This window comes from Colius striatus, chromosome Z, assembly GCF_028858725.1.
Source record: "Colius striatus isolate bColStr4 chromosome Z, bColStr4.1.hap1, whole genome shotgun sequence".
NCBI lineage: Eukaryota > Metazoa > Chordata > Aves > Coliiformes > Coliidae > Colius > Colius striatus.
The window spans coordinates 31,614,938-31,642,037 of record NC_084790.1 but is presented as its reverse complement, the minus strand read 5'-3'; positions in this window follow the sequence as shown (position 1 = coordinate 31,642,037).

Sequence of the window (27,100 nt, the reverse complement as noted above, 5' to 3'; positions counted from 1 at the left end):
AACCTGCAGACCCAAATGTCCTGGACTGTGAGAGGTCAGGGAAGTGGTACAGCCACATAGAACCATGGAGAGATGTGCAGTGGAAGGCAGAGCTGGGCCGAAAAAAGACAAGGGCAGACAGAAAGGTGAACAAATAGATCCAGTTTCATATAAAACAAGATCAATCAGTACACTTGTCTGTCTGGGCCCTGTGCCTGACTGTCATAGTTTGTCCTGTCTTCCTACATCTTCTTATAAAAACTTTTCTTAACTACCTTACTGTGTAATCTCACTTTCTTCTGTGTAAGTGGATACAGAAAGGACTAAGTGCCAGAGAGTGAAGGAATCTATGTGTACGCAAATGGAATCTGGTGCCAGGTGCTGGAGTCAGACTGGAAGTGTGGGTGCCCTTGGCCTATGGTATCAGAGGTTGGAGTGAGTCAGGGGATCCCAGTGTCAGCTATAGGAACAAGTGGTGTCTTTCATCTTCAGCCATTGGGCAGCAATTGCACATGTTCCCAAAACCAGCTACTGGAGGATATCAGCAAGTGAAGGCCTCAGTGCCAGTAGCTGGAAGAAGGGGGAGTGTCTGTGTTCACCCCAACGCTGGTGTGCATGGGATATTCATATGTAATTACCAGCAAGCTTTGAAATGGACCAGACAGCGAATATGACACCCTGACTTGGGATGGGAGTGCTAGGTTGGAAGAATAGCCATGCTGGGACCCAGAGGATCTTCCAACGTGCATGTGGTTGTGGAGATGTTCGCTTTGTGCTGCACCATTGATCTTCTGTCCATGTCAGAGCAGGAAGAGGAGGGATCCTGACTGTGTTTCTGGGACAACTGCATATATGCATATAACTGTATATGCAGTCATTCTACCTAAATCTTAAGCACACTAAGCAGGCCTTAGCAATGTTTGGCTTCTAGGCATGTCTTAGTAGGCTGACCTCTTTACATTTAAATAAGTTAGTTTTCTCAAAAGTATGGTGCTCCTTCTATACAAAGTTCAGATAATTCCTGCATCTGATGTTACAAAAAAAAAAAAAAATCAGTAAATGTAGATGCTACATGGACACGATTTCTACTCAGATGCTAGTAGCTATTGCTACCTGTCACATAAGAGAAGATATATTTAAAAAAATTACAGTTCTGACCAAATTTTTAAAGATATTGTATGGATTTTTAACAACCTGTAAAAAAACTTACCATGAAAATCAAAACTCAGTAATTATCTATCAAGCAAACATGATTAGTACAGATGAGAAAAGTGAGAGAGGAGAGGAAAATAATATTGGAAAAGAGAGGATGACTACCTGATTTGCAGGTGTGTAGCAATTTTTGACCATTGCATTTGACTGATGGTAGCTAGAGTTTCTGGTGAAATGAGTGAATGACACAGGATGTAAGAGGAAAAAAAGTATGACCTGCAGGCAAAATGAGCACCTTCAGCAACTTCTGAGGAGCAGTTTCAGAAGCAGCAATCTGTTCCTCTTTGAAAGCTATTTAAATTTGGTCAGGAAATCAACCCCTTGATGAAGTGCAACTGGTTCAAATTGAACTGTGGATGCAAACAGACATTTTCCTTAAAGCACTTACAAACACTGATCTTCTGAAAAAAAATTTAGCTCATTTTTAATCAAAATATTGAAAGACTTCAATCCTGCTGTAGTCTTAGCAGAAACTTGAATGACCAGGTAGCAGCAATTTCTAAAATTGTTTTCTTTCTGCCACTTCTCAGTTGAATTTTGTCTTTCTGATATTTAGCTGTGCTTGCATACTTACATTCCTTTTAAATTTAAGGCTAAAGCCTGCATTAGGTTTAAACAGGAAATATCTAGCTGCATGGCAGACAGTAATGATAGCCAAGAAACAAGGGCTTTTCTTACAGAAACACTGTGTCTCCTGAGCTTATTATTCTACTGTTTGGTCTGCCATATGTATAAAAGTTGCCTAAAGTTGTCTGTGATTGCAGGCTTGTCAAGCCTAAATGTGTAGAAGTGAGCTTTCTTAGGGCTCTGGCTGCCCAGCACTTGGGCTGCATACTCAGTACAGCAGTACTTTGCTCCAGGTCACTTCAGAGCCTTGCAAAAGCACAGTTCCTCACACATCCCCTCCTTGCTCTAAGCTCAACTGCAATTTACAAAGGTTAGAAAGGCTACTGAAGTAATTTATCTGATTCTGCTTCTGCTACAGTACCAGGGAAAATTCAGCTGACATTATTGGAAGTAGAATAAATATAGAAGAGAGGAAAAGTGGCATGCTAGGAAATCTAATTCTTTCACCAGCTTATGTAGGATTATTACTGATGGGAAAAGCATAGGTGGCTACACTGAATAAAAACATAAGCTTGGTTTTATTTGCACATAGATCTGCAGGGGGAATCTGGATGTGTGAATAAAACTGCATGTGGAGTCTGATGTCGTTATTTAAGTTTGGCTATAAGAATTCTGTAATCTCAATGATCATATTACACCAAAATAAGATACTAAACCAAATGTCTCCTCTAGTTTGTAGTTGTAATGGTTTGCCCAGAGGCTCTTTGTATGTGGTAATTGCATATCAATATTTCACAGTGGAAACAATGTGTTTGGGAATAGAATATTTAGTGAGAGAACACTGCCAACTGGAGAATCAATACCCCTTTTAAAACTAAAGGTTAGGTAGGTTAATATTTTATGCAGACAAATAGTTACGTTACATATGATAAGAATCACATAGGTCTTGTAAATTTAATTAATCAACCCAAACACTTTGTTGTTTCTGAAAATAAGCTAAACAATTTAGAAGAGTCTCTGATCATGTGAGATTTACAATATTTGAAGCTGAAAATAAAGGTAAGAAAAGCACTTTTTGAATCTTCTATGGGGATCAATAACTATTTGGAGGAGATATGATATACCAAAGCTATCTTTGTCAACAGCCTGGTATGGCTGGTAAGAAACCTGATAGCAAGACCTGATAGCTAGGAATGACTGAGACTCTTCAACACAACAAAGCTGTGGATGGAGAGGGCAAGCCAAAAGCCTGGGGTGATGAGAGCAGAAAAAACATAGTAATCAACAAAACAGATATGAAGTACAACCTCTTTGAGCACAGTTGTGCAAACAAGGAAGCACCTCCAGAACAGATTCATGGGGAAAGCTTTCAAGCATGTACTAGGGAATCATCACACTTAGGTGCTTCTCTGTGGTGGGTTGACCTTATCAGGACACCAAGTACCCACCAAGCTGCTCTACCACTCCCCTTCCTCAGCTCAGGGGGAGAAATAACTGATGAGAGGCTCATGGATCAAGATAAGTGCAGAGATAACTCACCAATTATTTTCACAAGCAAAACAAACTTGAGTTGGGCAAAATAATTTGATTTATTGCAAACCAAATCAGATAAGGATAATGAGCACCTTTCCCTTCTTCTTGGGCTCTACCTCTTCCCTCTCAAGTGGCATGGGGAATGCGAGTTGTGGCCAGTTTCCCATGGGGTCCTTCCCATGGGAGAAAGTCTTCCACACACTTCTCCAGCATGGGTCCAGCAAGGGAAACACTGATATAGTAAGCAGTTTTGTCATAGTTTGTACTTTAATGTCAGAGATTGTGGTAATATGTATAGATATGTCAAGATGAGAGACAGAAGGCAGGCCACACAAAGAGAGTACATAACTGTGGAGATTCCTCTTCCTTTCATTGAGAGAAACCTGCAGATTTCAGCAAGCCCTTGCATTGCCTGTACGCCAATGCACACAGTCAGGAGAATAATCAGGAGGAACTGGAGATGTGAGTGAGGATACAAGGCCATGATCTTATGGCAATTACAGAGACATGGTGGGACACCTTCCATGGCTGGAGCACAGCCATGAATGGCTACGTACTGTTTAGAAAGACAGGTCACTGATGTGTAGTGGTGGAGCTGCTCTGTATGAGAGAGCAACTGAAATGTATTGAGCTCATTCTAGGAGAAGAAGAGGGGGTTTATAAGAGGTAGGAGGTAATGGGACTTACACTGTTGTGGGAGTTCACTACAGGACACCTGATCAAGAAGAGGAAGTGGATGAGGCCTTCAACAAACATCTGAGAGCTGCCTCACAATCACAGTCTCTGGTCCTCATGGGGCACTTCAACCACCCAGATATTTACTGGTGAAGCCAATCAGCCAAGCATACACAGTCCAGGAGGTTCTTGCAGTATGTTGATGACAAATTCCTGTGACAGGTGGTTGGGGAGCCAACGAGAAGAAGTATTGTGCTGAACCTTGTACCAACAAATACAGAAGGTCTGGTTGGGGTTGTGAAGATTGGAGGCAACCTTGGCTGCAGTGATCATGAGATGGTGGAGTTCAGGATCCTGTGTGGAAAAAACAGGACACCAAACAGGATTGTGAACCTGGACATCAGGAGGCTGGCTTTGGCCTCTTCAAAAACCTGCTTGGACAAATCTCATAAGCTGGGACTCCACAAGGTAGGAGTGCCCAAAGAAACTGTCTAATCTCTACCACAATATGTCCCCACAAGTAAAAAATAGGGAAATGGAGGTGAGAAGCCTGCTTGGATGAAACAACTCACTTCGGAGCAGAGGAAGAATGTGAGGAGTCCTTGTCTGTGGAGAAAGGAGCAGCAGAGATCATCTATAAGGGACTGACCCCATTCTCCATTCCCTGCCCCCTTGCCACTGATGGAGCAGCAGGTAGAAATATGGGGAACAGGTAGCTGAGCCTGGGAAGAGGGGAGGGGGAGAAAATCTTAAAAGGTTGATTGTGTTTTATTCACCATCCGGCTCTCATTTGGTGTTATGTTTTTGTTTTTGTTTTTTTTTTTTTGTTCTGTCTGTTCTGTTTCTAGTAGGTAGTGGAATAAACTGCTCTTACTTTCCACTCTCATTTGAATAGTAGAGTCTATTTTGCTTGGCATTGTAAATGGCAGTGAACTCTCCCTGTCCTTCTCTTGATCCACAAGGTCCTTGGTTAACTTTTCTTCTCCCATCTTCCTAAGGCCTCTGTCATCCTAAGGAAGGTGGAGGTGAATGATGATGGGGCTGAGAAAGAGATGTATGATTTTCTTTGCCAAATGGGCCTAAAACAGAACACTGTGGAGGACTGGTGAGATGCCTGAGGATGGGATGAAGACCAATGTCACTCCAGTCTCCAAAAAACGCAAGAAGGAGAAACAGAAAACTGCAGATTAGTTAGTGTCATTTTCATCCCTTGAAAGGTGGTGAAACAGCTTATCCTGGATGCCATTTCAAAACACATTAAGGAAAAGATAGTTATCAGGGAATCAAGACAGATTCACTAAGGGGAAATCCGGTTTGACCAACCTGATAGTCTTCTATGACTGCATAACTGGCTGGCTAGATGAAGGGAGAGCAGCGGATGGCACCGTCTCCCACTATATCCTCATAAGAAAGCTCAGACAGTGTAGGTTGGATGAGTGGACAGTGAGGTAGATTGAGAGCTGGCTGAATGACAGAGCCCAGAGGGTGATGATCAATGCCAGTGGATCAAGTTGGAGGCCTGTGGAGTTCCACAGATCAGTTCTGAGGCCAGTCTTGTTCAACATCTTCATCAAAGACCTGGATGAGGGAACAGAGTGTACCCTCAGCAAGTTGGCTGATGACACCAAACTGGGAGGACTGGCTGATTCCCCAGAAGGCTCTGCTGCTGTTCAGGTGGATCTTGACCAGCTTGAGAGGTGGGCAGAGAGGAATCTCATGAAGTTCAACAGCAGTAAGTGCAGAGTCCTGCATCTAGGAAGAAACAACCCCATGCACCAGTACAGGCTGGGGATTGACTAGATGGAGAGCAGCTCTGTAGACAGAGATGTGGCAGTCCGGGTTGATAATAAACTAAACATAAGCCAGCAATGTCCCTTTGTGGAGAAGAAGGCCAATGGCATCCTGGGATGCATCAAGGGGAGTGTGGTCAGTAGGTTGAAGGAGATTACCTTCCTCCTCTACTCTGCCATGATAAGGCCACATTTGGGTCACTGTGTCTAACTTAATCTTGCTGTTTTCTCTTTGCTCTATTCTTTTCCTCACAACAAATATTTTCTAGTCATGAAATCTAATATATACTCAGTAATCTCTAATCAGACAAAGAATATATAACATCGATTCCTCTGTGGTTTTGCGGATCAGACATTCTCTTTCTTCTATGCCAGGAAACCAAGCTACAGCTCTTGAGTATGCTGCAGAAACTCCATTTTGGTCTTACTCCAGATGAGAGAAAACAGCTGTCTAGATGACTGAGAAAATATAGTAAAAATAAAATAAACTCGGGATTTAAACAGTTATATGCACTGTACATTGGAGGATTTAATTGAAAAATTTAGGAGAAATTTCATATTCCATTCCTATCCTGATTCATCTACTTTTTTTATGGGTTTCTTGATATGAACTCTAAACTTGGTTTCTGCAGTAACTTAGTATGATATTGTCATGGTTTGTCATGATAGCCTTTTCTGGTAAGGGGGAAGGGGCTGTAAAGATGGCTCCTGTAAGAAGTTGCTCTCAACTCTCCCCAGCTCAGAGCCAGACTCACTTCTGGGGCTGAGCCAATGAGACATCTACACAATCACTTTTTAAGAAGAAGCCGGAAGAGGAGGTTTCTTCCTCCATCTTCCTCCATCTTTTTCTTCTTCTGCCCCTTCTTTTCCTTCTGGCTGGTGGTGGTGCAAGGAGTAGGAACAGTGAGAGAAACAACCATGCAGACTCCAAGGTCAGTGATGAAAGAGAGGAGGAGGTGTCCTGGAGCGGAGACTCCCCTGCATTCTATGGAAAGAACTGGTGAAGCTGAAATTTATTTTCATTTCTTTAAAGACCCTGCATCAGTAGTAGAGACTCATTTTGCTAAAGCTGGCCCGAAACCAGGGGCAGCAATTCACTTCATTAAAGGCCTCAAGCCAGGGACAGTGACTATAGCTGGAGGAGGTTGTGTCCCCTAGGGGGGACCCAACCACTTCACTGCAGACCCCAAGCTAGGGGTCTATAGCTGGAAGAGGCCGTGTCCCGAAAGAGGGACCCTTTATCACTATGGCCAGAGCAGGCCATGTCCCGAGGAAGGGACCCAATACCCACAGCTGTAACTGTGGGGAGGAACCCACAACAAAACAGCTCATTAAACTTATGCCCAGAAGAGGCCATGTCCCAAGAGAAGGACCCTGTAACTGCAAAAACTGCAACCATGGCAAAGAATCCACACCAGAGAAGTTTGTTACGGACTGTGTTCTGGGGGAGGAACCCCATGTTGGAGCAGGGGAAGAATGACAGGAGTTGTCCTCATCTGAGAAGACAGAAGCGGTGAAGCCCATCTGTGAGAGACTGACCACATCCCCCCATTCCCTGCCCCTTGAGCTATTCAGGGGAGAGGAGGTAGAGATATCGGGAGCAGTGAGCTGGGCCCGGGAAGAAAGGAGGGATGGGGGAGGGAGATTTTAAAGTGCTGGTGGTCATTTTCTCATCATCCTACTCCCTTTTTGCTTTTAATCCATTCTGTTTCTTGTAGAATAAACTCTCCTACTTTCCTCTCTAAATGGAGTACTGGAGTCTGTTTTGCCCAGAACCGTAATTGGCAGTGAGCCCTCCCTGCCCTTGTCTTAATCCACAACAATCTTGCTTATCTTTTTACTCCCATTTTGCTGGGGCCTCCCCCTTCCTAACAAGGGTGAGCGTGAATGGAGGCACCGAGCGAGAGACTGTTATGGTGCTGCTGTTCTAGCTGGGCAAAACTACACTGGTGTGTCAGTAGTGACTTCAGACAGTTTTTGTACTATTTCAAAACACATCAATGCAGATGTGCTTTAGTACCAGCAGATTTTGTTTATCATAATCCTGAGACACATTATCATAACAGATACCTGACCAGTTAAGCAGGAAGTCTTTCTTTCCTTAGATAAACCACTCCAGGTTTCATAGCAACATTAAAAATGAGGCAATTTGTTGATTGTTTTGGTTTTGTTTCAGCAATTGGAAATATTATGAAATTCAGCAGAAATAGAAAAAAAGAGACAATATATTAGAAATACAGCAAAAATTGTTTAAAATATGAATCACCTTACTCAACAGCTTCAGTGAGCTTACATTAATTTAAAAATTTGTATGTCCTACTTGTTAAATATAACAGAGTAACTGCCTATTTCCACTTTTTTTCATATTTTTTCTCATTATTATAATGGGTACCATTAAATATTCAATCCTACCCTAAGCTAATTTTCATCTGACGTAATGTCATTTGAAACCTTTAAGGATTATGGATATACTTGCTTCTTAATTAGTTTCTAATAGCCAAAATGTGCAAAAGAAAAGGATTACTACTACCGTATCAATATAGCTTAGTTGATTTCTTTCTAACACTTTTTATCTTAAGAGAAGAAAGGGAAGCAGCAGAATGTTGTATCAAATAAATGAAAACCTACTGTATACTTGGATTTTCTAAAGAAAACTTATCAAAAAAGACAGAAATATCCACTGGGGTCAATCTTTTAAGTCTTATATTACTCTGAGATTCAAGTGTCTCCTAATTGTATATTTTTTCCTCACTGCAATTATTGAGTTAGCAAAAGAGATCCTCTGGGAAATGAAAACATCCCTTTAAGACCTTTGTTTGCTAGACTTATTCTGTTTCATAGCCTTTGTTTTTTTGTTTGTTTCTCTTTTGCTTGAGTTTATTTTTTTTTCTCTATATTGATCACTCTTCCTCTGCACAATTAGTGAGCTATGAAATGATCTCTTTCTCAGTTGTGCCAAAACAACATGCTTTAAGGTCACTTCAACCTGAGAAAAAAAACACCCCTAATGAAAAGATGGCTGATTTCTAAGGTGTTTGTCCTGTGTAGAAATGATTTCACATTATTTTTCAAGTGTGAGAAAAATATTAAGAGAGTTCTATTTTTATAGATATGCCATTACACTAGTGCATGCATTGCTGACTCAGTCTTATTCTAGTTAATGAAGTGAGATCTTTTGTGGAGTGTGATTCAGATTAAAAGAGTGATCAAAACGTATCCAGGAGGACCATTATTTTCTAGATAATACTAAAAGAACAGAAAAAACCAGATTTTTTTGTCACCTCTTGTCTGGTAAGCAACTTGAAGTATACTTAAGTATACCTTGATGTATACTTAAAGTTTAAAACTTGATATCATAGAATCATAGAATAGTAGGATTGGAAGGGACCTGTAGAGATCATCTAGTCCAATCCCCCTGCAAAAGCAGCTCAATCTAGATCATGTCATATAGGAACATGTCCAGGAGGGTCTTGAAGACCTCCAAGGAAGACTCAACACCTTCCCTGGGCAGCCTGTGCCAGGGCTCCATTACTCTCACAGTGAAATAGGTTTTTCTTATATTTAAATGGAAATTTTGTGCTCCAGCTTTGTCTTATTACCCCTTGTCCTGTTGCAAGATACCATTGAAAAAAGTGATGCCCCAATCTCCGAGCACTCACCATTTAGATATTGGTAAATATTAAAGAGCTTCCCCCTCAGTCTCATCTTCTCTAGACTAAACAACCCCAGTTCCCACAGCTTTTTCTCATATGGAAGATGTTCCAGTCATCTGATCATCTTGGTGGCCCTGTGCTTGAGTCTCTCCAGAAGTTCTCTTGAGCTGAGGAACCTAGAGCTGGACACAGGACTGCAGATGAGACTTCATCAGTCTAGAGTAGAGGGGGAGAAGAACCTCCCTCTAGTGTTGGCTACACTCTTCCTGATGCATCCTAGGATGCCAACTAGCTTTCTTGACCACGAGGGCACATTGCTGGCTTATGTTTACCTTATCATCAACCAGGACTCCCATGTTCCTCTCTACAGAGCTGCTCGCCAGCTGGTCAATCCCCAGCCTGTACTGGTGCATGAGGTTGTTTCTTCCCAGGTACAGGACTCTGCACTTGTCCTTGTTGAACCTTATGAAGTTCCTCTCCGTCCAACTCTCAAGCCGGTTGAGATCCCACTGAATGGCAGCACAGCCTTCTGGGGAATCAGCCAGTCCTCCCAGTTTGGTGTCAGCAGCCAACTTACTGAAGGTATACTCTATCCCCTCATCCAGGTCGTTGATGAAGATGTTGAACAAGACTGGTGCCAGAATCAATCCCTATGGAACTCCACTGGCCAAAGGCCTCCAACTTGATTATGTGCCATTGATCACCACCCTCTGGGCTCTGTCATTCAGTCAGCTCTTGATCCACCTCACTCTCCACTCATCCAATCTACACTGTCTGATGATGTTATGGGAGACAGTGTCAATAGCCTTGCTGAAGTCAAGGTAGATGACATCCACTGCTCTCTGCTCATCTAGCCAGCCGGTTATGCACTCATAGAAGGTTATCAGGTTGGTCAAACAGGATTTCCCCTTGGTGAAATACCACCTTTTCTGTCGTATGTTTAGTGGTGACATTCAGGATGAGTTGTTACAATTATGGAAAGTATTTTACTTTTCTAAAATGAATAAGTTAGTGTAGAGTATCTTCATCAAAATGCTAGTAACCCTGATCAAAGACCAAGTTGTTCTACTCAGGTAATTGTTAAAGTAATGTCTTGGCTATTTTCTTTAAATCAGTTTCATTACTCATATTAATGATCTATGAAGCCTACACCAACTTGTAAAGTACAATTCATCTTAAATTAAAATGATACTTTTCTTTCACAAGACAATAGGATGTTCTTTATCATGCAACGATTTATATGATTGTACTGGCCAGTATAAATTTTCTGGCAACAATAATATACTATTTTATCATTCCATTTTTTTGATGGAAAAAATAATCTTTTCTTATTTGTACTGATGTAGCATTTCCATTACTCCTTTAAAAAGACTTAGCAATACTTCAAACTGAATGTTATTAGAAAGCATTCTATAACTGCTTAGTGAATATATTACTTTGTTTTCCATTATACTTACCAATCTCCAAATAAGGACTTGCTTTTATCACAATGCCCTGCTCTGGTGTAGAAGGAGCCTCCTGCAAATTCTCTCCACCTGCAAAAGTCAGTGGCTTTCCAGGGAAGTGTCACTCACATGCGTAATGACATTGCAGTGACAGAGTTCACAATATTTCCCTTACTATCCAGTCCCAGGACCCCTACACATGGTCAAAACACTACTGCTTTAAATTTAATTTATAGAAATGAATACGATATGTCCTCTGACAGTAGTTTCTTCTCACCGCTGATTAGACACGAAAGCCTTCAGAGTATTTATTCAGTGTTCATTTTTAAAGATTGACATGATTTAAGCCAGTTGGCAATGAAGTACCACACAATCACTTGCTTCCACCCCTGTCCCTACTTCCTGTAGGACAGTGGAGGCCTCAGCGAGATCAAAGGACAAAAGATAACCAAAGACCTTGTGGACTGAGATGGGACAGGGAGGGTGTCGCATTAAAAGGGGACAGAGTGTTTTGGCAGAAAATAACCCCCCTTGTGTTGTAACTCTCCTCACTGAGGTGGTAGTTAGGTGTGGCTAAGTTTAAATTCTGAGTGATGCCCAATTTACCAAGATCAATCCAGATGCGTTCACCTCCTGTGAACTATCATGACTCTGGATTCACTGATAGTGAACTACACCTTCAGTCCAGTCGTGCTCATGAATTTGCACGGCCACACTCTAGGGTCTGGTCGCATTCGTTGATAAACTGTGATGACTGGCTACTTAAACACTGCAGTTGTATTTATGCAACAAATATACAGGTTCTTATGGACTGCTGGGGATAGTGACTGCAAAAGAAAGCACATGAAAAAAATAGATATATAAACAATATAGTATGTGAAGTTACAAAGTATAGTCTGGCTGTAGAAAGTTAAAGAGTCGTTCCCTATAAAGATTCCCGTAGAAGTACTTAGTTTAAGTCTCACCCAAGGCGTCCCAAGGGGAGAGGAAGAGAATCTCAGTCCATCTCAGATCCTGGGAGTCAGAGACAGTTTGAGAGGGAGCTTCCCTGACTTGTTTGTGATGGTGTCTTCCCCCCAGTATCCCGCTTTTCTTTAACCTTTTATAGCTTTTTTCACCTTCAAGGTCGAGTTTGAGTGACGTTAGTCATAAATTCGTTTATTACTATTGGTGTAAAATTCTCTTGCCTTGCATTTAAAGCTATAGCTTACAAACAACTCAGGGTGAAGACTCTGAAAGGAGTGGTCACACCTTGAAGGTGGGTAGCCTTTGGGATGGAGGTGTGTATTAAAATTATATTAAAATTAACAAAGTTAGCACTATGACAAGGTTTTGTCAAGATTTGACAGACCATTGGCTCAGTGTACCAGAAGTGCTGCTTATCAATTCTAGAGGACCATCTCGTTCCGGTGTATTGTCACAGAATCTGACCATAGAGCCTCCACTCTTCTCCACACTCCATGGTATTTGCAGGGAATTGCTGTTTTGTGGATTCCTCACATAACAGTAGCAGCTGTATTCACACTGTGAGCCTTCTTGATTTTATACCTTTCCTTAATTGGTAAAAAGTGATGATTTTTAATATAAGTTTTAATATAAGTTTTAATTTCTAGGCCACTTAAGTAATAATGCCACAGAGGACTCACTGCCAATTATAGTTCTGGGCAAAATAGACTCCACCACTTGTCTTAGGGAAGAAAAAATGAACAGTTTAATCTACTATCAAGTATAAAGAGGACAGAGGCAAAACCAGGGCAGGATGATGAGAAAAATATAACTGACTCTTTAAAGTCTCCTTCCACCACATCTCTCCTCTTCCCAGGCTCTGCTCCCTGCTCCTCATATCTCTGCTTCCTTCCTCCTCGGTGGCACAGGAGGCAGAGAGTGGGGGATTTGGTCAGTTCCTCACAAATGGTCTCTGCTTCTCCTTTCTTCTCTTCAGAGGAGAACTTCTCACATTCTTTCCTTACTCAAACACAGGATCCCTCCCATGTAATACAATCCTTTATGAACCTTTCCAGCATCAGTCCTTCCCAAGGGCTGCAGCTCCTCACAGACTCGTCCCTGCTGGTCTCCACAGCAGTAGAACTCCAAGACACATTCTACTCCAACGTCACCTCCCCACAGAGTCATGCCCCCTTTGGGCACAGCCACCCTCTCTGCCGTGGGGTCCTCCACAAGCTGCTAGCAGATCTCAGCTCCACTGTAACCAACACGGTAACAGTGCAGGAGAACAGCTACCATCTCATCATGGGATGCAGAGGGGTCTCTGCTCTTGCACACTTCCACCTTGCTTCCCTCAGGGTCTTTCTGGTAACTTCTCTTTCATTCAACTCCTTCCACCACCTCTAACCTCTCCTTTTCCTCATGAAGTGATGATGGAGGTGCCTAATTGGCTTAGTCCAAAAGATAGATAAGTCAGACTTAGAGATAGAGAAACTTCTGAGCAACTTCTTACAGGAGATTTAAGTTTTTACATTTAAGTTTTAAAGAATCATTGGCATTAAGTCTTCAAAACTCAACCTGAGGTTACAGTAGCTGATCTCAGCTTATGCTAAGACTGACATTTATTTGCTTTTTTGTAAGTCCTTAGTATGGCCAGGCTACATCCCAACACCCTAGAGAGAACAATGCAGCACAGTAGCAGAATGGCTCATAATTTTCTCTTGGATACACTTTAATCTGTACACATTCTTTCATACAGAGGATTTAATCTACTTTAACACGAAGTGCAGCTTTGATTGCTGTGGTTTTTTTCTAACTCTCTTGCTCTTGCTAAGTAGTTGCAAAGCTAAAAAACAAGCATAGTCTTTGATCCTAGGCTGACCCAGCCCTCCAGAGAGGGAAGGATAGGTATTGACTTGAACCATTGCCATTTGTGGTCTCAGCAACTTTCTCTTAATCTTTCCTAATACCTGTTATGTCTTCTGTCACTGCCATCTCTTCATAGGTGTCTTGTTCTCATGTCTTCATCCATGCCTTCAAAACTAATCTTAATATATTGTGCTTCAAAGAGGAACCATTTCTTCAGAATTTCCTATGTATATTGATTTTGTGTCCAGGACAATAATTCACTTCAGATATATCATCTTAGAATAATTTGATGCCCAGAAGATGACAACGAACAAGGCACTGATCCAGATATCAACTAGCATTCATTCATAAATAAATAACAAATCAACAAGCCTTTTAATGTAAACAAAAGTGGAGAATCCATTGAGGACTTCAAGGAGTAGAAAGTTGAGGGAAAAAAGTGATAGTAATAGATTTTTTTTTTTTCCTCTTTGCCTCATCCCTGTCATTATTGCCCTTTTTTTTTTTTCTGTTGACATTAACATTTTTGTCCTTGTTTTGTTGCCTCACTTATATCTTGAACATACCAAGGGGATTTGAGAAAGGACTGGTGCTCAGACAATAACAATTCTATTATACAACGTTTCCATTAAGACCATGCAACTCATAGAGTTGCTGCTTCTGTGGATCTTTTATCTTATACATTTTTCAGTGTTTGAAAGGAATTATGTCTGTGTCCTTCAGAAAATTCCCATCACTTTAAGTCTCTTCTGTGTTAGGAAAACACGTAGCGTATTTAGGGCTCATTAAATAATAAAGATAATCACAATTATGGCACTGTTGCAGTAGGTTTTAGCTGGATCACATCACAAAGCATTCAAGAGAATAGAGTTGTCCTACTCCAATACAAAAAAAAAAAGGATTCATTAAGACGAAGAACACCTAAATCCTATTAGAGACAACATAAAAGATTTCTCTTTATTTTCTGTAAAAGAAGAGATTCAAAGTGGTAGTACCATTTGGAAACATCAGCTTGCTTTCATAAATGTTAAGCGCACTTCCTTATAGAATACATTAATTATCAGAGAGAAGAGGCAATGTTTAAGATGTGAAACTCCAGTTACCCTTAAAGCATCACAGTAGTAGGTGAATGACATCTGATTATAATACTGATATAAGTACTTTATACAAGTACTTTACTACTTATTTTTACTTGTGGTAAAAATCTAAATTCAGTAGGGTAGCATTACTGCAATTAGTTTTTCATGCAAAGAGTTTTCTTGCATGTCTCTTAGATAAAGGATAAAATGGTTTAGAATAAATGCATGAAAGAACGACAAATATAACTAAAAGTCTGTGAGATTCAGATAAGAACTTTGTGAAATAACATAATATAATTGCATATCTGAATAAAGGTAAATCAAGAAGTGGAATAGATTAAAATTCTTTGAAATTTAACTGGGTCAACATTTACAAAAGAAAAAAAAGCAAAACAGACAAAAATTAATCTCATTCAAGCAACCTGGTACACAATGGAACAAATAAATATTCATGTTGAGGAGATTATCTGAACACATGGTTTTTCAATAGGTCTTTGATTTTATCAAAGTATACAGTTAGTTATAATAACAACTAATAAGTTGTTAGATAGTAAACAAATGAAAATTGGAATGAATACCTCATCCTTCTAATAATGATATTCTCCTTTGTATAGTGTACTATGGAGATGGAAAATATAATAAAATGTATCTAGAATTATGTCAGAGCTAAAATTAATTCAATCAAGATTCATTACAGGTATTTAGCTTTTCATGTGTTCAAGTACAATATTGTTTCAGGTTTCTTGTATTACTTTTTTTTCCTAGTAATTTCAATTTTCACTTATGGCAAGAATCACAGAATCTTAAGGTTGGAAGGGACCTCGAAGATCATCTAGTCCAACCCCCCTTGCCAGAGCAGGACCACCTACAGTAAATCACACAGGAACTTGTCCAGGTGAGTTTTGAGTGTCCACAGAGAAGGAGACTCCACTATCCATCTGGGCAGCCTGTTCCAGTGCTGCGTCACCCTCAAGGTGAGGAAACCCTTACATATCTTTGGAACCTCTTATGTTCCAGCTTATACCCATTGCCTTATCATTGGACATCATTGAGAAGAGCCTGGGTCCATTCTCTTGACAACCACCCTTTACATACCTGTAAGTATTAAGATCACCCCTCAGTCTCCTCTTCTCAAGCTAAAGAGCCCCATCTCTCTCAGCCTTTCATCATTAAGGGAGATGCTCCACTCCCTGTCCACCAGGACCTCCAGGTCCCTTTTCCCTCTACTACTCTCTAAGAGTTCATTCCCCAACTTGTACTGGTATATGGGTTTATTCTTTCCCAGTTGCAAGACTCTATACTTTGCCTTTTAGAATTTCTTTAGATTTCTCTCTGCCCGACTCTCCAGCCTGTCCAGGTGTCATTGAAAGACAGCACAGCCTTCTGGTGTGTCAGCCAGTCACTCCAGCTTAGTATCATCAGCAAACTTGCTGACAGTGCCCTCTGTTCCCTCATCAGGATCATTAATGACTATATTGAACAGTACTAGTCCCAGCACTCACCCCTGAGGGACTCCACTAGATACAGTCCTCCAACTAGACCCTGCTCCATTGATCACAACTCTCTGCCTTCTTACCTTCAACCAGTTAATAATCCAGCCCACACTTTCTCAGTTTTGCTGCCAGGATGCTGTTGGAGACAGTGTCAAATGCCTTACCAATCAGTGAACTCTTGGTTACTTACTTATCATTGAATCTTTGAAGGTGCTGTTGTTGTTGATATTAATGACAAAAACAAAGTTTGATTATTTTATAAAATGAAAATAGATGAGAAATCATTTACTGTTTTCTGAATGGATTCATTTATTTTTTAAGAGATTGAGAAGAAAGTAATGTTGTCTAAATGCACAAAGTGCAGTTAAGAAGACAAAACACAAAAGACTGGTCCCAATTGGTGTATAGTGTACTCCAGCATTTTACCTTGAATAGTTCAGAAGAGCTTCATTGACACTGCACTATATCCTGTAGGACATAAGAATTAGGTCCTATATTTCCTACCTCAAGGATTAAAAATTACACTGTTGAATTAAAGATGATAATTCTTAGAGAATAATATAAACCTTAGTTCCCTATTTTTGGTCTTTAACAATGTGTTGGTTTGGACCCATCAGGGGGTAAAAGACCACAATCAGCCTCAAGTACCCAAGAGGCTGAGAATTGCTAAAGGGCAAGGAGAGCTTAATTGCCGCTTAAGGTTCAGGACAAAACAGACCAGGCTACTCAACTTGGGGAAGAAAATAGAAAATAACTTAATGCAATATCAACTAAAACATAACCTTAAAACCCCAAAACATAACCAAAATAAAACAACAAGGGAGAGTCTGACCAGCCTTTTTAAGAACACCTTCTTGCCACACCTCCCCTCTTCCAGGGGGCAGGGAGTGGGGAATCCCAGAAAGGAATCCCAGGGCTTTCTTTGCAAAGAACAAGTCAGCCCAAAACGTGTGCTGATGCTTAGGATTTTTCTTCCTGGTCCACCAGCTGCTCCTCCCTGTTTTATATTGTCCATCTCCTGAATATGCTAGCTGGCGTCAACCAAGACTACGCCAAGGAATGAGCTAACAGTGAAGTAATTTACACGAGAGGATGCTTATGGCTTGAATTGACTTTCCATCTGTCCCAGCATGTCACCTAAGCCAGGAAAGCATTGATTTATTTTTCTCTGTCAAGAAAGAGCCACAACATATAGTCTCAGCAATATGGTTTAGTTTAGTGATGGACTTGGCAGTGTTAAGTTAGTAGTTGGACTTGATGGCCTTAAAGGTCTTTTCTAACTGTAATGATTCTATGCTACTGTGCTATAGTAGGAATTTCTTAAAATTGGAATACATATGCATGCAGTGTAAACATGGGTTTTTTTTTCAATAGTCAAGATAAAATTGAAGATTTCTCTCCTCATCTTCACCCCAATACTCCCATCCCCCATTCTATTTTCCATTGCTTCTAAGTAAAACACTAGAGTAGTGTTTAACCTGTATGCTAAATCAATCAGCTTCCACCATGACAGAGACCAAAAATTCCAATAAAGACCCATCAATTTCAGTAAAGCCACCAGGGAAATAACAATGAAATAACACTGTAACAGTAGCCCAGCTAACAAGAGGATGTTGAACAAATGCTCACAAGTGCAACCATGAGAATGAAGCATGGATCAGAAGCAAATGCAAAATCAACCTAAATAGTGAAAGCATTATGTGAACAATCTCTTCATCTTACATTTAAAATAAATCACAAACGTACATTCAGATAGATGTTTTTTCCAAATTAATAGAACACTTTTATGTCAAATTATCTGAATTGTGCCTAGAATTATTTGCATCAACAAAAGGAATATCTTGTAGTGGCTACACCAAAATGTATTCCTCAAATTTGGTGTCAATATCAACATCTACTATTGCAATATTTTGACAAGATTAAAATATGTGGTATATACAAAGTTTCAAGGTGCTCACAAAATTTGATTTCCTATGATTGATGAATACTTTTATTATTCTATATGCACAATGAAGATTAATATAAAATTTAACGTCCTCCACAAAATTAAATAGTAGACACAAAATTAAACACTAGAAGGGAAGTTCTCATTTGGCTACTAATAAGCAATTCAGTAAGTCAGGAAATGAGCTTGTGTGACATTTTAAGTGCAGTAAATTGGATATCTCGACTTGTATAATTTCAAAAGCCACAAAGGCACTGATTTATTTTACATTTTAAGAAATAGTCCTATCATATAGTGTAGCTGAATTTCTATTGTACAGATAAATAGGAAAAAATACCTAACGTGACAGGTTAATGGAAGAAGGAAGATTACTCTGAAGTGCAAGACTGGAGAGTGCATGAGAAATGACCAGCCCAAACCTCTGAAGCAAATTATGTGAAACGATCTGCAGAGAATAGTGTTACCCTGTCATGGAAGTAAGTCTGTTTCTGATTCATAAAACCTGTATCAGTTTTGTGCTACAATTGCTTAATTAATTTTGATTTATTTATAATAAAAGGAAGAAGATAAAAATCAAGATTAAGTAATAAAAATATATATCCTCCACTGACCAATACTTTGCCCAGACACTGATAATGTAAACATGAGATGAAATTATGCCAGTCACATGCATTGAAAACAGTTATTTATGATACACTGTTGTGGAAATCTGATTGATTTTCTGAGCAAGTTTCTAATATAATAAAGGTCTTATTTTGTGGTTAATATTGAACAGGTAGTTTTAAACCTCACATACATAGAATTTTGCAGAACCAATGCATCATTATAAAGTCAATGCTTAGTTACAGTATGTTAAAATCCAAATATGTTTGTAATAGTTGAACGGCTGAAATTTTTCAGCAGAACACAACATGTACTCTAACATTTTTTAAAATGACATTTAACTTGCAGAATACATGAGATTTGCAGAGTTTTTAAAGAAACTTTGAGAGTTTTGTGCTTTAATTATTATCGTTGGCACAAGAGAAACTGCAGATGATGTTAAGTCCTTTGTACAAAGCTGTTAACCTCAGGGTGAGAGAGTATCTAAACAAAGTTTCAAAAATATGCCCAGCCTATAAAGTAAACTGAAAGGCAGCTGAATTCTTTCCTACGATAACTAAACCTTTTCAAAATATATAGGATTCTATAAAAACACAGAAAGGTACAAAACTTAGTTTTTTCAAAAAGAAATGGACATGATGAGAAAAGGGAAAAAAATAGATTTCTTTTTAAGAAAAGGATGTCCTCTTTGGCAAAAGCAATTTAAAAGTATATTGCATTATTTTGATTTCAAGTGCTTTGCTGTAGAAAAGAACTGCATTTTACTTAGGAAAGTGCAGTAGGCATTCTGGGTAGTGCTTAATGACAAACACGCAGCATGCTTTGCCTCTGATATGGTATACTTCCATCTCACTCATACAAAAGTTGGAAGCACAAATATTTCTGTATGAATTATGTATCCATTTTTTCCCCTTTTCTCCTCTTTTGATTTGTTTACATCTTTATTGTAATGTTCTGGAAAGTGTCACTGAAAATGTTTTGAATAGTTTCCTAAATAGTAATTCAAGATCTCTCACAGACTTATATCAGAATTTTCAGTTTGTAGTATTATTACAGACTCAAAAGCTGATTTACATAGTGTGATGTTCCAGCAAATACATTTAAAATACCTCATCACCTGAAGAATTCCATCTGACCATAGGGTTTGTATTTGAAGTCACAATTACCTCTGACAAATACACTGAATGTTGAAAGAAGTAGTAATAAATAAACAAAACCAAATCTTTTTTTGTACTACATAAACAAACAGCACATGTGGAGTTGTATTTACTCGTTAATTAGCTGATTTAATCAATCACAGCAGTAGCGCTGTTGCAGTGATGATCCAAAGATTGTTGCTTAAAGGTATAACCAAGTCTATATATATTTTATTAAATAACCAAACTATACTGAGAAATATGGGTGACTTTTCAGGCAATTGTCATTGTCTTTCCAGGTCATCATTTTTCCAGAAAACACTGATGCAATTGTGGCCATTCTGATAGTAGTAATTCTTTTGAAACTTGGCAATTATTTGCAGAGATATTATCTTTCATTTGTTCACATCCAGTAAACACACAGTAGATTTCCGTTACTTTACTTGCCTGAACAACAAGCTGGGAAATGTTTAGTCAGACCTTTTATGACTGTTTAATGAAAGACCCTCCAGAAGTCTTGTATTTCTGCCACATAGTAGGAAAAGAAACTACAGTAATTCAAATATTTGAATAAGTTGCTGGAGGACAATCAGCAACAGAATTGTTTTTCCTTTGTAGTCTGAACAAATAGGTGAAATTGCCAGTGCTACTTCTCCCAAGGCAGAATATTTTTATGTATACAAGTTGGGCCTGTAGAATGCTATATTTTTTTGTATTATGAAGAATATTCTCTGTTCCTATATCCCTGCTTAAAAATGTACATTAGTACTTGAATGCTTTCATCATCATGGATAGATTGTCTTTCTTAGAATGACACAGATTGTCTTTCTTAGAATGACACCTGCATGTACAGTTAAGGATGATACAAAAAGGACTAGCATCTGGAAATTTCTTCAAAAGTATGTGGAAGGTTATTACCATGTTACCCTACAATAGGATAGTATTTTCTAATTGGCTGTACTCATTTTTCAATTGGAGTACATACTTTGTTCTTGAACTTAGAAGTAGCCAGAAACTATTGAAAGCAGCAGGACTTACAGTTTTTATGTGCACAGTAATTACAGTTATTTAGACCCCACTGTTTCTCTGTGGCCTTTTGAATAGAGAGCAGCAAGATAAAATCTCATCCAACTTAGTGAGTTAACTTTTTTGTTTTTCCCACTGTGTCTGGCTGGTTCAAAGATGCAGAGGTGAACAGCTAAGTGAAAATGGAGAACATCAGTCTAGGTCAAAATATTACTCTATGCAATTCTGTTTCAAAGGACATCCATAAACAGTCATTAAAAATCTTATATTCAAGTCTTAGACAAAATTTAAAGAGCAGATCAAGTGATCAAACATTAATCAGGTCTCTTGACAAAGGTTAAAGGAACAGAAAGTGATAATAACTCACCCTTGTTACAGTTTTCACATAATCATCTCATGGTCTACTGAGGTTACCGAGCTGTACGTCATCCTAAAGTGCATGGGTAAGGACTGAAACTTTTTTCCCCTTTCTAATAGCTCTTCTTCAAGTTTTATTAGGGTTAACTGTATCTTTGATTTCAGTTTGTGCTTTGCTGTCTCAAAGCTTCCAACACAAACTGACAAAAAAATTTCTAATTGTCATATTCCCTGAAGTTCCTAAATTAAACTTTATCTTTTACTAGGTCTTGTAAAAGACTGGATTTATTGTTACGTGATGTTACACTAGGCAAGCCTCTTATTATAATTCCTCTTTGTTAGCTCACAGAGAAACATGTTTGAGAAAATGTGGAGAAACTACAGCACACATTATTTATGTTTACTTGTCTTAAGGGGGCAGCAGCAGCACACTGTGGACCTGGATAGCTACATTTGTCCACTTTGCCTGTGGACAAGATTAAGTGTAACTCTTTATTTGATAGTGGAGCTTAATGGGATCTTGGTGATGTTTGTCATATCAGGTCTTTATAAAAACAAAGTCCAGTGTTTCAGCCTGATAGTGTTCATTTTTTGACATTTGTTACAGGCATAAACAATTTAACATCATGTTGAACTACTTGCTACATGTCACTGTAGTTTAGTTGGACAGGTATAAGCACGTGTGCATATTTTTACAAGCATAAGTCATCTGTAATTGCTTTCTGTAGTCATTACTGAGGCCTGGGGGACATAATATGGAAATAATACAATACAAATTTACTCTGGCATGGTTTGAAAGCTGTAAGGTTTCTATATTTTGACATATTGAATGTTAACTGACTTACAAGGCAGTTGATCTAATAAGTTCTGAATTGCTCTCGTCTTCAGATATGATACTTTCTAGCTCTTTACTTGCTTTCTAACACCAGTATTTGTACAAGTTAATAGTTATCCTCCAAACTTCCTCTATTACTCTGCCTTGACTCAGTATCCCATCTACTGTATCAAGTCACAAATATATATTTTCACCTAGATGAAAGATCATGAATCAATATGTACTTTTAACTGTATGTCTTCTCTGTCAACTGATACATCTATTCTGTCTTTGGAAATGGTAACTGCATCTGCAGTCTCACAGACATGAGGAAAAAATCCAAATCAAACCAAACTAAAACCAACAAACAACTCCCTACTCTACTTTCATCCAGATAATAAAACCATTAGACTCTTGCAATCAAACCTGCAATGGTGCAAGTCAAAAGAAAGCAATGATAGAAAAAAAGATTTTTCCCACATTAGAGATCCTGGATCCCATCTTTATTGTGCAAAGCTTTTGTACTTCCATATCACAATAGGCAGTTTAATTTTAGAGAAATGGTGAGAGTATGTTCCTCAGAGGTATAACGTGTCACCTATGTGGTAAAGAGTACTATTTACAGTCAGTATCTGAAACACGTTTTCACAGGGTTTTTGTCTCTCAGAAATGAACACTAAACTATAGGAAAATATAGTCAAACCAGTGTGTCTGCTCATATATTGGCAGTAGGTACATAGGATCCATTGTTAAAAGAAATTCTGTAAGATGAATAAAAAGTAAGGAAGACACAAAGGTCACATAAATGTAAAACTAGAAATCCTACTAAAGATTTTTAATCATTGTAATAGTAAAAGGAGGAAACTTTCAAAGTTGTTCCCTTTTACACATACGTATGTTTTTCTGCATATTGTTGCTATATATACATGTAAGAAAGGTGAGAACAAATGAGGATGCTTAAAGTTTGACTAGGATGCTGCATTGTTACATAAGATTATGTATATTGCACGCTCTCTGAACTAGGTGAGACAGTATAAGGATCCCATTTCTTGCTTGTCTTCTTTTTGCTCTCCTATTTTGCCTCATGTCTGATACTACCTGTGCACCCTTAATATGCTTATAACATCTCCTCACATTGCCATTCTCCTTCTTGCTGTAAAAGAAAAATTAGATATAAATCACCAAAAGATACCTGATTATGAATATAATCTAAATGATTCCATAGTTCCAAGACCTGTGATTTTAAAGAATTAGCTATATTATTAGAAGGAAAGTTAGATTTAAGACTGTAGTATCCTTCTTTTGTGTTTTCTCATCAATAAAGAATTTAAATTCTTCTCCAGTTTAATATAATTCTCATAATAGCAAGTTTTGTGGTGTGAATCAGCTCTTCTCTGCAAACAATTTCCCATGCTCAGGTTGAGTTACTCCTTGATTAGTAAAGTGCCTGTAGTGAGCCAGAAAACGGGTACAATACCACAGATAACTCTTTGTAGTGGGGGCTGCAGTGTTGCCCTTCTGCAGAATGTCTGGCACTAAGCCAAAGACACAATCAGCAGTAAAGGATGGCTGATGGGCTTCCTCTGCTCCCAGTGGCTCAGTACAACCCATGAAGCCATACTGTGCCTCCTATTGTGGGCGATTCCCCCTGTGCAAAGAAATACCATGGGCTACAGGCAGGATTTGTTAAAATGTTATTTTTTAATAACATTTTATAACAGGGTTTTTATATAACAGGGTTTTATCTCTTTTCACAATGCTGGCATTCGTTGGTGAGTATGTGTAGCATACACATACAGTAATTCCTGTGCACATAGGTGTACGTTCATACATTCAGAGAACACAAAACCAACACCAGTAGTGTTCTGCCACTAGTCAAAGTTCTTGAGAGATTATAAGATTATTTGTTATCTTCATGGTTTGTCCATCTAGCAAAGAAGCACCATGACAGTCTCTCGGTCAGTGCCCCCCATTCACCCCTACCCTTGTTAGGATGGCAGAGGCCCCAGCGAAATGGGAGTTAAAAGATAAGCAAGGCTGTTGTGGATTGAGACAAGGGCAGGGCGGGCTTGCTGCCAATTATGGTTCTGGGCAAAACAGACTCCAGTACTCCACTTAGAGAGGAAAGTAGGAAAGTTTATTCTACTGCCTACAAGAAACAGAACAGGACAAAAGCAAAAAGGGAGTAGGATGATGAGAAAATTGCAACCATCACTTTAAGATTTCCCTCCCCCATAACTCCTATCTTCCCGGGCCCAGCTCACTGGTCCTGATATCTCTACCTCCTTCCTCCTCAATGTCTCAGGGGGGTAGGAAATGGGGCTTGTTGTCACAGATGGTCTCTGCTGCTTCTTTCTTCTCAGATGAGGATGACTCCTTACATTCTTCCTGGGGTCCATCCCGCTGGAAACATTTCTTAATAAACTTCTGTGGTGTGGGTGCTTCTCAGCAATGTAGCTTCTGCCGATACAGGGTCCCTCACACGGGATGCAGTCCTTAGTGAAAATCTCTGATATGAATTCTTCTCCAGAGTTGCAGTTCCTGCAGTTTCTGCAGGGTCCCTCTCTTGGGGCATGGCCTCTTCTAGACATAATTTTAATGAGCTGCTTTGTCATGGGTTCTTCCTCACAGTTACAGCTTCTGTGAATATTGGGTCTCGCCCATGGGACATGGAACACGGCCTACTCCAGCCATAGTCACTGCCCCTGGCACAGGGTCTTCTTTAGCAAAATGAGTCTCTGCTCTTGATGAGGGGTCTTCAGCAAAATAAGTCTCTACCTCTAGTGTGGGGTTCACTTTAGCAAAATGAGTCAGTGCCCTTGATGTGGGGTCTTTAGCAAAATGCAGCTTCACCAGTCCTCTCTGCAGGATGCAGGGGAGTCTCTGCTCCAGTACACCTTCTCCTCTCTTCCTTCTCACTGACCTTGGAGCCCATATGGTTGTTTTTCTCTCCCCACTCCTCGCACCACCACAAGCTGGAAAAAAAAGAAGGGACAGAAGAAGGAAGAAACACGAAGAATCCTCCTCTTCTGGCTGCTTCTTAAAAAGTGATCATGGAGATGTCTCATTGGTTCAGCCCCAGAAGTTTGTCTGGCTCTGAGCTGGGAAGAGGTTTTAGCCGCTTCTTACAGGAGTCATCTTTACAGCCTTTTCCCCCTTACCAGAAAAGGCTGTCCTGTCAAATCATGACAGTTATTTATCTGACTAGTGTTTAAATATTACTTACTTTATATCATACATGCATTCCGAAGCACAGATAAACACAGTATATGCATAAATAAAGACATGTATACACTACTGCCTGACCAGCAATCCATATTACGCTGCTACAAATAGAAGTGTCCTTTACTCAAGACAGAGTATCAGTGTCTGTCATTTTCCTTCAATGAAGTCAAACTAGATTGCTTTGGAGGAAGAGGTTTAGAAGACAATGTCTACATTGCATATAGATTTTATAGATTTCATTTCCCAGTTTTGAATGTTGGCATGATTCCTTCTGGATTTCAGAAATCTTTTGCTCAGCATGTAGTCTTCACAGCATTGGAGTGACAACACTTGGCTAATATTATACATTAAACTATCCTATGCACAGAAACATGCAATAAAAAGTGGTTTTGTTAGCCTTTCTTCAAATATTTGTATTTTGTGTTGTCGCGTTTTTCCTTTTAAAGCAAATTTTGAAAATTTTATATATTAGTTCCCTCTATGCTTATGATAGGAGACAAGAATCATGACATGATGATATAGTACATTCAGATTACCAAGACAAAAAGATATCTGGGACCTGCTAAGTGAGAAAGTCAACTTAAGATGCAATAAACAACTGTATGGTGGGAGGAGAGGAAAAGGCAGGCTAAAAGTAGAAGGTGAAGCAGAAGTACTTGTTGCTTTTACAATGTAACATACAGATTATGAGATTATGCACTTACAATGAATATGGAAAATGGATTTGGTGTTACATGCAGGTAAGAATAGAGGTCTTTAACAAAGCTCTGTGGAAAACTCAAACTATACTTGTAGGCCTGGTACCTAAAGATGCTGAACACAGGATAGTCTCTGGTATAGCTATCTAACCTGGTTCATTTGTAGCACTTATATTCTGTAACAAATTCAACTCTGTGGTCTCTGATTTGAGGCAAGAGACACAAAACCAATACATGACAAGGTGCTTAATTTAGAGTAAAGGTTCTTTCATTTATCATGAAAGCATTTGCCGTATTTGGTAATGAAATAACAAAACTCCAAAGGTAAGTTTCCCTTAATGGAAAAATCTGGTGATTTCAGTCTGATCATCCACTGCTTCAAATATTGCAAGTGATCAGGACATACCACTTCAAGCCTTCTTTATCCTCCCATCTCAGATGATATCAGTGAAATATTTGATATATCAGTATCCACTCTAGAAACAGTAGCTGACCAAGGAAAACAGAAAGTCTTAGGATTTGCCTTGGGCGGTAGAAAGTGGAAAAGAACTTGAGTCAGAAGGCTGCGGGGGGCAGCAAAAAGGCTTGTTATGACCATGCCCACAGAAACACTGAGCAATAGTTAATGTAAAAATACCTTGAATACTCCAGGAATCAGAATGTATTGGGACTGAAATGGGAGAGATGAAAAAAAAACACTTAACTAACTGATTCCTGCCTGTTAATATTTTTGTTTCAAAACCTGGTATGTTGTACTGCTAAGGATTTTGTCCTCATCCTAAAGTGATGGTTTAACTGTGCCTAACATGCTGAGAATCTCTTAGACAGCTTTCAAGCTCAGAAACCTGCATGCAAGATTTTAAAGCCCTCTAAAAATAGTCCTCTTGAGTTCTTTCTGCAGCAGTAACAGAAGGTTGGTTTGTTTTACTTTGCATTTTTGTTGTTATTTGGGTGTTTTTGTGTGTGTGTGTAGTTTATTTTGCCTTTTTTTTTTTAATGTGGATTATAATGCTACAAAAGCAATTTCCTATAATGAAGACTACCCTGTGTGCCCAA